Consider the following 13,612-nt stretch of genomic DNA (forward strand, 5'->3'; position numbering starts at 1 on the left):
GTAGAAGTGAGGCAGGAGGCGTGGGCAGGGTTCAGGACCCCCAGGCTGAGGAGCTCAGACTCTGGCCCGATAGTATTGGGGAGTCATGGAGGAGTCTATGCAAGGGAGGGAGAGGGTCAGGTTTGGGTTTTAGGAAGATCCTTCTAGCTGTCAGGACGGTGGATCAGAAATGAAGACTGAGGCTGGGAGCCTGGGGAAAACCAGGGCAGGAACATGGGTGGGTGAGGACAAAGCTGGACCGGGGCAGCCTGGGGGAAAGCAGCAGAGCGTGGGTGAGAACAACAGGAAGCTGAGTAGATTGGTTATGGAGCTGAAGGGCTGTGGGGGACAGAAGTGTCCAGGAGAAGGCCCAGGGCTCTGACCGGGGGAGGGACAGTGGATTGCCCTGATACAGGACCAGGGAGGAGGGGCAGGTTTGAGGAGGATACTGAGGCCAGTGTGGGACTTGGTGGATATGGAAGGCAGCCACGCTCACCACTATCCCACCGATGCCACTGGGACTTGTTAAATATGGGGGTGGGGGGCCCAGGATGTGGGCATGCCATCAAGGGGTGGCAGCCAGGAGGCTGCCAGACCCCTAGTCTGAGACCAGAGCTAGGGACAGAAATGGGGGCTCTGTCAGCGGGGATGGGTCATCAGACTCTGAGGTCATCAGACTCTCCATATTTAAGGGACAGGAAAACAAATACCTGGACTGAAAAACAAAGCCTGAACAGCAGTAGGTGGAGGGACAGACTGAAGCAAACCAGCCAAATCAGAGCCAAGGACTCTTGTGTTTAATTATCTCAAGGCTGTGGTGACCTCGGCGAGAGCCGTGTTTGGGGACTCGCTGGGCAGCTGCCAAAGCCAGCTGATTTGACAGTAGGAGGTAAGAAACTATAGACATGGAGTGTAGACCCTGTGATCCTGTGGGCCTTGAGCCCAGTTCAGGTTGACTGGGGCCTTTCTGCCCCTATGTCTCTCCAGGGTTTGTCCTCATTCAGTCTAGATCTGCCCTAGGCCTCCCCTTGGATACCAGGCCTGGAGGTTTGCAGGACCAAACCCCGGGTCTTGGAAGTGTCTCTGGAGACCCAGGAATGAATCAGCAGTAGGAGGACCAGCTCTCCCTGACCTCAGATCACCGCTGGTACCACCTCCTGAGGCAAGATATGGAGGGAACTCGGGTCCTGTCTTTCTTCCCTGCTGTGTGAGGGATTTGATGAAGAGAGCCCAAGACTGGATTGGCCATGCTCATGACCTGGTGCACATGACTTGTCCTCATGGAATAACATCCTAGATCCTGGCACACCTTTCTTGGTTGGGCGTAGGTCTTGGAAATGATCCTCCATTGACCAAGGGAACAGCCTGAGTCCCGAGGACCTGACCCGATCCCCCAAGTCCTCCAGCACCATCACGAGGTCCTTCCTCTTGTTGTTTGTTACCCTCAGTGGCTGAGGTCAGGTGAAGCCATCAGGGAGAGTGAGGTGTTTGGGGAAAGGGACCTAGAGAGTGGGAGGATGGGACGGATACCTAGTGCCTGCTACAGAATACCACTCGCTGCCATAAGGGGGAGCCAGAGTGTGCCCTCCTGCAACCTTCCTTTTAAAACTGAACAATTAATGAGTGCCCCCTGAATGCAAAGTACTAGGGCTTCCCTGGTGGCTCAGCAGTAAAGAATCCCCCTGCCAATGCAGGAGACACAGGTTCGATACTTAGGTCCAGAAGATCCTCTAGAGGAGGAAATGGCAACCCACTCCAATAGTCTTGCCTGGAGAACCCATGGACAGAGGAGCCTGGTAGGGCTACAGTCCATGGGGTCACAAAGAGTCGGGCATGACTTAGCAACTAAACAACAGCAACAAAAAGGGATTCGATACTGAACAAATATAGGCCCGTCCTGCCCTCCCATATCTCACCATTTGGTGAGGGAAACAAGCATCAAATAAGCAAGTGGAGAGCGTGTCTGGTGACAAGGTGGGTCACACAGGAGAGACCCTTGGAACTATGAGAGCCTATAACCAGGGGACTTGACCCAGGAAGAGAGTTCAGGGAGGCTTCCTGGAGGAAGTAACACCTGCTGAGATGCTCAAGCTAACTACCCAGTGGGTGGAAAGGGTATTCCATACAGATGAAACAGCGCTGCGGGAGGCTGCAGGGCTGGCGTGGGTTGGAGAGGAGGAAAAAGAAAGTGATCCTGTGTTTAGGCTGAAGAGCCAAAAGGGGGCAGATGACGAAGGACCCTGTGGGCAACTGGGAGGATCCTGGATTTTATTCTCAGTGGCATGAGAAGTCATTGGAGGGTTTTGAGCCGTGAGAAGAGTCCTCCCTGATGTCTAGGAAGCTCCAGTGGGGATTCTGTTTGCATGTTCACGACAAAGGTGACTCGGAGACTAAGGAGGAGGCTACCGCAATGGTGCAGGCAGAAAAAGTGGCCGGACGAGGTTGGGAGCTGAAATGAGTGGATTGAGAGATCTGAAATACCTCACCCAAGGCCTCCATCCCCTACACAGAAGTGGGGACCACTGTCCAGCTGCCCCGTTCTCAGGCAAGATTGCAGTGACTGGGGAAGGAGAGTTGTGGGGCCTCGGTCTCTGATACCTGGGATCCATCCCTTAGATGAGGAAGGTGACTTCTCTACAGGAATTAAGGACCTCTTCGAGGTTCAAGTGCTAAGACTGAGGCTGTGGCTTGTGGGGCAGGGGAGAGGGGGACGTGGACCCAGGAAATTCAGTCCCAGAGACAGATGCACACCCACAGAGGCAGAAGTAGAGAGGTGGGAGGAGGCACACGGGGGCAGGCTGGTTCCTCTAGCGTGGTCACCTCCTGCCTCCCCAACAAGATACGTGGACCATCCCCCAACCCCATGCAGAAACAATCCAACTCTGGACAAATGCTCATATGTGTCTGTAGCTGAAAGTTAAAATTTAGCTTGTCCAACTTGCCTAGCTGAGTCCACCAGTTTCCTGAGCTCAGGAAGTGCTACTCTTTCCACTGTCCATCCCCCATCTGGCTTGGAGGATCCCCTGCACATTTTTGAGACCAGCTTTCCTGGCACCAATCTCCAGGCTTCTGGAGGATTTCCCTGAAGACACTGTAGTTCTGATACCAGGACTCTGTCCCCTGTCTGCCTCCTGCCAGATCCTGGGTGTAGCTAACCCAGGATTCCTGAGTGTCTGGAATAATTGTGATCCCATGAGAGGCTTCAGCTAATGCCAAGACTTCACAACACTATCTGGACACGTATGTGGGAGAATCGGATGAAGGGTCCTCCAAAAGGGGATGTTTCTTTCCTAGACTGAACTTGGGCATGGTTCCTCCCTGATCACACCTCACAAAAGCAAGGATAGGTATCAATGCTCAGTGTTGCTCTGACCTGTGCAGAATGATAAGGGCCTCCCTGGTGGCTCAGATGGTAAAGAATCTGCCTGCAGTGCAGGAGACCCAGGTTCAATCCCTGGGTCAGGAAGATTTCCCCTGGATTAGGGAATGGCTACCCACTCCAGTATTCTTGCCTGGAAAATTCTATGGACAGAGGAGCCTGGCAGGCTACAGTCCATGGTGTGACAAAGAGTCAGACATGACTGGGCGACTAACACTTTCATTTTTTCATGCACAGTGATACTGGGAACAGAGTGGTAACCAACAGCCCCAGACCCTTCCCTCATAGAGTTCAAGTCCAGTGGAGCAAATAAATACTCACCAAACAATGGGAGTCAAGGCTGGGATGGGAGAAGCACAGGCAAGAATGATTAGGACCTGTTTAAGCCAAAGGGACTCTGGGAGCCCAGAAGGGGCTCCTAACTGAGCCTGGGATGGGAGGTGGGGAGATTCCAAGATTCCCCAAAGGCAGAGCCAGCTTCATGGTAGTGTGATCTGCATGGATGCCCAGTGCCCCTTGTTTAAAAGAACCCCATGCTGGCTGATGCCCCACTGTCACAATCGTGAAATTCTTAATGACTTTTGAACAAAGGACTCCACATTTTCGTTTTGCACTGGGACCCCACCCCCACCCCACACACTTGAAGGATATACAGAGAAAGCTGGGAGAAGAGAGGTCTCCCAAGAAGGAAGAACACTGTATGCAAAAGAGAAGCAGGAAAGAAAGAGGATGGGCACTTGGAAAGCTGGCCAAAGTTCCCTGTAGCTGGAGCACAGAGTGGGAGAAGGGGGAGGGTGATAGGGAAACTTAAGAAGTGGGTGGATGCCTGCTGCCAGGCTGAGGGAGTCTGACTGCACACCAGAGGCACTGGAGCCATGGGAGGGGCAGGGCTGGTATGGACTTTAGAAAGATCCATGGTAAGGAGGGTGGCTGGGGGCACAGAGCAAAGAACAAGGTCGGGATCGGGAGCTCATTTGCCTTAGGAGGGCTTGGGACTGTCTGACCGCTGTGGGCAGGCTTATGAAGAGCCTTAATGCATGGGTGACTGACACTCCAGTGTACTGGGAGACTGATCAGGGAGATTCCACAGCTGAACCCAGAGAAGCTGAACCCATTTTCACTGTTGAGGGTGGGAGGGGAGTACACAAGGGTAGGTTCAAGGGTGTTCCTGGTAAGTATTTGAAAATCTTTTTATATGAGAACTCACATGGGTAGACTGATGGAGGTGAATGCAAAATTGATGGATTTTAGAGTATAAAACGTGACACTTCAGAGGACTTTATTCTGGGTATATTCTGGCTTCAACTCTCTATAGAATCCCTGGGGTACACTTGACTCTGGATAAAACATCAGTTCTTTGGGAACTTCCTCTTCATCCACAGCCCTGAATGCTGTGGTTCTCACCACCCTCCTGCTTCTCCACTCACCTCTTTCTGGGGCATCACCCCCAGCACACCCCAAAGCTTCCGTTTTCCTTCTCCGCTGAGGACCTCCACACCTCTGTCCCGGCCCTGGCCCCTCCCCTGAACCCTGGGCCTGGCTTTCCTTGGCTTCCTGAACATCGCCCCGGGGCCCCTCACACCCACTGGGTCCCACCCTGGCCTCAGCTTCTTCCCAAAGCTGCCCCTCTTCCTGAGTCCTGTCTCAGGGCAACCCCCCCATGCAGCCTCCTCAGCAGCGCCCCCCGCCTTCCTCCGTTCTCTGGCCCCATTCTGTTCTAACTCTGGCCTCACCCACGTGGGTCCCTGCACCTCCTCCCCCTGGGCTTCTGGCCTCAGTCTCACCCTCTGCTCCAGGGAATCTTCCTAAAGCCAAACCCGACCCTCCTCTGGGCTTCCCAAGTGGCTCAGTGGTAAAGAATCCACCTGCCAATGTAGGAGACACTGGTTCGATCCCTGGATAAGGAAGATTCCCCTGGAGGAGGAAATGGCAACCCACTCCAGTCCCTCTCCAGTATTCTGGCCTGGAGAATCCCCACGGACAGAGGAGCCTGGTGGGCTACAGTCCATGTGGTCGCAAAGAGTCAGACACGACTGAGCAACTGAGCACCCATGCACCCTCCTCTGCATAGAACCTTCCATGGCTCTCCAGGGGCCCCAGGACAGAGTCCCAGTTCCACAGCCTGGCAACACAGGCCTTGCCCCCTCCCCTGTTCCCAGGTCCAGCTCCATCTCTAGCATGTACGTTCCCCACCTCAGTCTGGAAGGAAGTCACTGCTCCCTGGAAGACTCTCACCTTTACACTCCCACACCTCTCCTCCTCACTTTGTTCCCTGGGCCCTTGGTGGAGCCCCCCTCACCTCCTCTGCTTGTGATGAAGAGGATCTTAAGCAGGTGAGAAATGAAGCTACTGAAAGTCAGTTCCTTCTTGAATTCTCCTCCTCCTCCTCCCACCCAAAGCAAGGGTTCTGGGCGGAAAGAGGCTAGGGGTGCACATTCCTGGGACCTGGGAGAACAGAGGGGCTGGAAACTATATCCAAGGTCCCTTGCTTCTCCCTGTCTAGAGCCCCAGCCTTGTACTTCCTCCCAGACCCTCCATGGATGGTGATGCTCCACTATTCTCTGGTTCAGGACGTTCTAGGAGGATGGGAGCGACTGGAAGCCATTGTCTTCCCTTGGGTGCTCGACCATCAGATCCTGCAGACCTCTCCATGGGGCATGTGTTGCCCTCTCCCCCCTGTTCCAGTCACTTCCACGACCTGGAGCCCAGCCTCCACCTTCCCCAGGGGTTCAGGTCCCCGGTCCTCCTCCCTCAGACTCAGGAAATCCAGTCTCCATGCCCCTTCTTCTGCAGAATCCAGGTGTCCAGCGCCCTCCTTCCAGGATCCCAAAAGTTCAAGCCTGAAGCCTCTCCTTCCTCACTCCTCAGCAGGCTCAGGAGACCTGACCCTGTTTTCTTAGGAACCATGATATTCTCTCTCTCTCTCTCTTTTTTCTTTGGCCACACTGCATGCTAGTCCCATGACCAGGGGTTGAACCCACGCCCCCTGCAGTGTAAGCACAGAGTCTTAACCACTGGACCACCAAGGAAGGCCCAACCATGGTATTCCAGTCTTACCCACTTCGATCCCCTGATTTCTAATTTTCTGTCTTAAACTTGGAGACTTCACCCCTCCAAACACTTGAGGGCCCTCTGAAGGAATATCTTTCTTGTCTCTCTTTGGGTCTTCATATCTCTCCACCACTCAGCTCTCTCTACCTCTCTGACTCTGCTTGTCTCTCTCCCCACACCCATGTCTCCATCTCACTGCAATTTTCTTGCATGTTTTCCTCTCCCTCTTTCAGTGTCTCTGCTCAGCTCTGTCTCCCCCCTCTCCCCTCCCTGTCCTTTCCCCTCCCCTCTCTCCATCTGCCCCTTTTCCTTGACCCTGCCCACATAATGAGGCCTCATTACTATCAATGGCAACAGGTCAGGCTGGAGCCAGTGCTAATGGGGACCTCAGTGTGCTGACCCAGGGAGAGTGCTGAGGGCCAGGCCCAAGCATGTGTGTGTTAGTTGCTCGGTCGTGTCTGACTCTTTGAGACCCCATGGACCATAGCCCACAAGTTCCTCTGTCCATGGAATTCTCCAGGCAAGAATACTGGAGCAGGTTGCCATTTCCTCCTCCAGGGGATCTTCCCAATCCAGGGACTGAACCTGAGTCTCCTGCACTGCAGGCAGATTCTTTACCATCTGAGTCACCAGGGAAGCCCAGGCATTTGGAACCATAAATGCCCCCATAATGTGCCTGGCCTCATTCCAGCTCCTTGCAGGTAAGCCCCCATCTTACCTTATTCCCTGGGTTCTGAGGCCTGCATTCTTCTCTAGGATCCCTCTTGCGTCCCCTCTGCTCCTGCAATAGGAGGCCTGGAGGGCAGACTGGCAGAGAGACTGCACTGACTAACTGAGATCCACCCACTCCCTCTCCAGCCACGGGCACCCTCTCACCTGCCCCACTGTGCTGTGGCGCCCTGAGCTTCCTGTGGGGTGAGTGACCCATAGGAGACACAGAAGGCGGGTGAGTTAGTCTGGATCAGCAGGAGGAGACTGGCAGTGCCAGCTCCTGGGCTGCCTGGCAAGTTCTGTGACAGAGGATTGGCCACAGTGGAGTTTCTTGGGGCAGGGCTGTGGCCAACTGGGGCGAAGGACTGTTTGGGCAGGGTTTGTAGCAAGGGATTTGGCCAAACTGCTTGTGAGAAGGGGACCAGTCGGGCCTTTCTGGGATGACTGCCTAGGGGAAGCAACTTTATTCTAAGTTAATGTTTATGTACCAGACATTGTTCTGTGCCCTTTACTTACATTATCTCATGTAATCTTCCCTACCCCTGGGCTAACACCGTCTCTTACATATGAGGCAGCTGAGACCCAAAGAAGTGAAATACCTTGCCCACCCTCACATGGCCAGGGATTAGATGGCGACAGGATTAGAACATTATGTACTTGGCCTCGAAATCCACCAGATTATACCGACTCCTTCCTGTCCCCTCCCAGATCCCTCCGGCCCTGTGACTGCATGTGTGGGTTTCCGGGGATGTAACTACATCAGGATTTCTTGGAGGACTGTTGCTGAGAAGTCCAATTTACCGGCTGTACCTGTCGCCACCGGCCAAGGGGCCCCTGACCACAGTGCTGGTGAGGGCGCAGGGGGTGGACACTGTGGGCGCCCCTGTGCTGCGCTGTGTAGCTGCGGGGCCCTCGGAGGGCAGTGGGTGGCGAGGTGCACCTAGAGCCGTCCAGGCCAATGGGAGTGACAGTGGTGACCCCGGGTGGGCACGCCTCCCTGGATCCGGCGCTGGCTCTATTGCACCACCTGCTGGGTCCTTGCTCCGTGGTGGTGACACCGTCGCCGCAGCCCTAAGACCCGCGCAAGGAGTTTGCCGCGGTGGCCCGAGCCTCAAGCCTCCGGGGCCGGTCCCCCTGGACAGCGTCAAGCACGCGGCCCGCCGGCCTCTCCTTGCACACCCTGAGCCTTTCCAGGTATTGCAGGTGCAGGGCTCAGGAGACCTGTTGGGCACCGGCGTGGTGGCCACTCATCCCTTCCTGCATGCGGGAGACAAGGCCTGCGACCACGTGTCCAAAACGCTGTCCCAGGGTCTCTGAGGACCTGTCTATGCAGTGCCTCCGTTCCTGCTGGCGGAACCCTGGCACCGAGACCTCGTGTACTTGGCGGCAGGCAGCACCCGCGGCCTACGCTTGTAGGAGAGGCGGCGCCGAAGGGGTACGCAGGCTGTGCGCCCGGGCGCCTGGCTGCGCTTCAGCGTGGACCTGGGGCGCCCGCTTGTGCTGCGCTCTGCCCTCCTGCACGTGCTTTTTCTGGTGGGGCCGCGGCACGGGGGGTGTGGGGGTGGGCGTCGTCTATGATCCTGTCTTTTCTCTCGTGCTGCCAGTGGGTGCATTCAGCCTCGCTTAGCGCCCGTGGAGCTGCCAGGCTTTTCCAACCCGCGGCCGCTCCTCAACTTGCACTGGAGCCTCCGCCCCTCCGCTCCTGGGCCGCATCGCTAGCAGCATTCTGACCAAAACCAAGCCCCTGCCCAGGGCTTCACCTGGACGGAGCTGGCCTGTGGACCCCGGCGTTGTGCAGTCCACAGTCTGGAGATGTGCCACGCCTCCTGGATCCGAGCACAATCCCTGGATTGGGAAGACCCTCTGGAGAAGGGAATGGCAACTCACTCCAGTATTCTTGCCTGGAGAATTCCACAGACAGAGGAGCCTGGCGGGCTACATACAGTCCATAGGGTCACAAAGAGTCAAACACAACTGAGTGACTAACATTTGTGTAAAAAATGTAATCCTCATAGCCACCGTGGAGGCAGATCTTTTTATTATCCCTATTTTATAAAGCAAGCAGTTGAAGGTTGAAGTCAAGAAATCACCACCCTGATCTGCACATGGAGCAGATGGCCGCTGTGACCCTAAAATCTGCTCAGGCCACTAGGGAAGAGGCCTGTTGCCACCAACAGTGAGGCCCTCTGCGCAGACTCAGTGTAAACTGGACGCTGACCATAGTCCTAAATTTTGTTATGGGACTGATTTCCCAGAACCTTGGAATAAGGGGCACTCATTCAGTATCTGTGCTTCCCTGGGGGCTCAGTGGTAAAGAATCTGCTAGCGAAGCAGGATACCCAGGTTTGATCCCTGGGTTGGGAAGATCCCCAGGAGAAGGAAATGGCAACCTAGTCCAGTATTCTTGCCTGGAAAATCCCATGGACAGAGGACCCTGAAGGACTGCAGTCCACGGGGTCGCAAAGAGTTGGACACAACTGAAGCAACTGAGCATGCACGTATGCAATGCTGTTTTTAGATGAAGCTTGTGTTCACCAGCTCACCAAAGTCCTGTTCTACACCCAGGCTGTGCTGATCATTTCTGTATTGTCCCTCAGCCCCACCATTCTCTTCCTGCTGATATGGGCCCCAATTCATTTTATTTTTTCCTGAATTTTTTTTTTTTTTTTTTTGGCTGCACTGGGTCTTTGTTGCTGCAAGAGGGCTTTCTCTAGTTGCAGCAGTCAGGGGCTACTCTAGTTACAGTGCGTGGACTTCTCATTGTGGCACTCAAACTCTAGGCATACAGGCTTCAGTAGTTGTGGCACACAGGTTTAGCTGCTCTGTGGTATGTGGAATCTTCCCGGACCAAGGACTGAACCCATGTCCTCTCCATTGGCAGGCAGATTCTTAACCAGTGGACCACCAGGGAAGTCCTCCAATTCATTTTATATTGGGAACCATGTTAGCTTCTGAATGCTGACTCTTCAATACCAGAGACCCTGGGTGTCTAGGGTGTGGAGGGATGAGATTAATGCCAGGATTCAGTTCTGATGCATCGTCTCCTCATCTCATCTCCAGATGTTCTGACTGAGGAAGCTGTCGACCCTCCCATGGAATCTCATTCTCTCCTAGCATCTTCCTTGATGATTCCACTCCAGTTCCCAGTCTCCTGTAATGACGACACTTCCTTTAACAGGACCACATGTCACCTTTGCAAAGCACAAGACTGTGTGTGCCCAGCACGCAAGCCACATTTGAGTCCAGGACCATGTCCGGTTCCAAAATGGTACCTCTGAGGGACTCCAGAGCAGTGTCCAGCTCTCAAACTATGGTAACGGCCAATCCAGGATCAGAAAGCTCACCTGAAACTGAACCGAGGCTTTTACCTGTGGCCACAGCTTAGCTGGGGCTTGCCAAGGGGCTGTGAAGGGACCCTGGCCTGAATCTGTACTTGTGGTTGAATCGGCACGTGCACCTGTCTCCTTGCTGATGCTCATAGCTGACCCAGAGTCCAGATCCAATGACAGTGTCATGGTCTGGGTCAGCAACTGTCTTAGGGGCCAAGCCAGGGTCCCAGGTGGTTGACAGTACTGAACCCAGCTTAGAGGCTGTGACTGGGAAAACCAGAACTTGAAACACTGTCTGAGTCCAAAATGATGTCTGTGACCAAATCAGAGATAGAAGCTCTCTCTGGTAATGGGCAGGGGGCCAGCACAGAGGGTACTACTGTGCCTCTGGGTTACCATACATCTATACTTTTTGGCCACACCATGCAGCACGTAGGATCCTAGCTCCCCAACCAGGGATCGAACCCATGCCCCCTACAATGGAAGATGAGTTTTAACCACTAGACTGCCATGGAAGTTCCTATACATTTGATGGTTATGCTTTCCCCACGCCTGGGAGCTACCATCTACATGCTGAGCCTTTGCCCTCAGACTCTACACAGAGGCCTCCCTTCCTTTCAACTGTGGGTCACCTGCTCTGGAGGGAGACAGTCTATGCTTGTCACGATGCACATCTTTGGCATCAGCATCACTGCTGTCAAACATGAGTTCAGCTTTGTTCAGGTGAGAATCGCACTGTATGGAATACTGGGGAACTCCATCCTTCCCCATCCCTCATTTCTGTCATCTCTAAAATGGAGGCAGTTAGACAGGTCCACAGTCCCTTATCTAAAATGATGGGGGGACTTCCCTGGTGGTCCAGGGGTTAAGATCTCCCTTTCCAATGCAGGGGGTGCAGGTTCAATCCTTGCTCGTGGAGCTAAGATCCCACATGCCTCTTGGCCAAAAAACCAAAACATAAAAAATAGAAGCACTATCGTGACAAATTCAATAAAGACTTTAAAAATGATCCACATCAAAAAAATCTTTCAAAAAAAGTAACATTTTAAAGGATATGCTTTTATTTATTTGGCTGTTGGATCTCAGTTGAGGCAGGCAAGATCTTCATTGCATCATGTGGAATCTTGTGTTGGGGCACACAGACTCTAGTTATGGCACATGGCTCTGTGGCATGTGGGACCACAGTTCCCTGACCAGGGATCAAACCCACGTCTCCTGCCTTGCAAGGCGGATTCTTAACCACTGGACCACCAGGGAAGTCCCAACAGTAACAATTTTTTTTTAATAAATAAATAAATAATAGGGCTTCCCTGGTAGCTCAATGTAAAGAATCCACCTGTCAATGCAGGAGAGTTGGGTTCGATCCCTGATCTGGGAAGACCCCACATACCACGGATCAGCTAAGCCTATGGATCCCAACTACTAAAGCCCGTGTACCCTAGAGCCCGTGCTCCACAACTGTTGAGGCCACTGAAATGAGAAGCCCACGCACAACTAGAGAAAAGCCTGCACAGCAACAAGGACCCAGCACAGACAAAAATAAATAAATAAAAAAAATCATTTTTAAATTAATAAATAAGTAAATAAAATGATTATGGCGTAGTGCATTTCAGATTTTAGAATTTCAAGGGTCATCCCATGCAAATGGCACATATCATATAATATTCCTAGTGAGTGTTAGAAAACCACAAATATGAATGTTTCTGCAGTGACATGTCTGAATATGCATATCAATTGGGATAAATTACAACTGTAAGCAGTCACATGTGAGTTCAGGTCAGCTTTTGCTTCTGACTTACTTTTAACATCAAACACAGAACACACCTTTCAGTCTTCAGGCCACTTTTGCATCGGGGAATTGTAGATAAGGAACTGTGGACTTCTAGCAACTACTTCATCAGGCTCTTGTAAAGTGGGAACAAGTTAACGTAGGGAAAGCACTTGGAACCAAGTCCGGCTCATGCTAAGTGTCACTGAGGAATGTTTCAGCTATTTTTATTTTCCCCTAACACTGGCATCTGGAGCCTCCAAATTCTCTGAGCTTTGGCCATATCCCAGGGCCACATGCAGCCACTGGCATGTCCCAAATTTTTCCTCAGGGAAGGTTTCCAGACATTTCTCTGGTTGGAAAGTTGTGGGGGCTAGACTATATATTTGCTGCTAAGTCACTTCAGTCGTGTCCGACTCTGTGCGACCCCATAGACAGCAGCCCACCAGGCTCCCCCGTCCCTGGGATTCTCCAGGCAAGAACACTGGAGTGGGTTGCCATTTCCTTCTCCAATGCATGAAAGTGAAAAGTGAAAGTGAAGTCGCTCAGTCGTGTCCAACTCTTCTCGACCCCATGGACTGCAGCCTACCAGGCTCCTCCGTCCATGGGATTTTCCAGGCAAGAGTACTGGAATGGGTTGTCATTGCCTTCTCCAAGACTATATATTTAATCAGGGGCAAACTGATGGATGTTATGGATGTACAAAGCTACCTTTCAGCACTATAGAAAGACAATGGACTCTGGAGCCAAATGATCTGGGTTCAAATCCCAACTTGACCACTCATTATTTATATGACCTTGGGCAAATTATTTAACCTCTCTGGGTCTCTGCTTCTTCATCTGTGAAACTAGGATGATATAAAGATCAAACCAGTCAATCCTAAAGGAAATCAACCCTGAATATTCATTGGAAGGACTGATGTAGAAGCTCCAATGCTTTGGTCACCTGATGCAAAGAGGCAACTCATTGGAAAAGACCCTGATGCTGAGAAAGATGGAGGACACACAGGAGGAGAAGGAGGCGACAGAGGATGAGATGGTTGGAAGGCATCATCGCCTCAATGGACATGAGTCTGAGCAAACTGCAGGCGATAGTGAGGGACAGGGAAGCCTGGTGTTCTGCAGTCCATGAGGTCACAAAGAGTCAGACACAACTTAACAATGACAAGTGATCAACAACAACAACACATAGGGCTGTGCTGCTGCTGCTAAGTCGCTTCAGTCGTGTCTGACTCTGTGCGACCCCATAGACGGCAGCCCACCAGGCTCCCCCGTCCCTGGGATTCTCCAGGCAAGAGTACTGGAGTGGGGTGCCATTGCCTTCTCCCCATAGGGCTGTAGTGAGGATTAAATGAGACAATATAAGGAAAGCTCAGAAAGTATATGATGCTAAGA

The sequence above is a fragment of the Bos taurus genome, chromosome 18 (genome assembly GCF_002263795.3).
Source record: "Bos taurus isolate L1 Dominette 01449 registration number 42190680 breed Hereford chromosome 18, ARS-UCD2.0, whole genome shotgun sequence".
NCBI lineage: Eukaryota > Metazoa > Chordata > Mammalia > Artiodactyla > Bovidae > Bos > Bos taurus.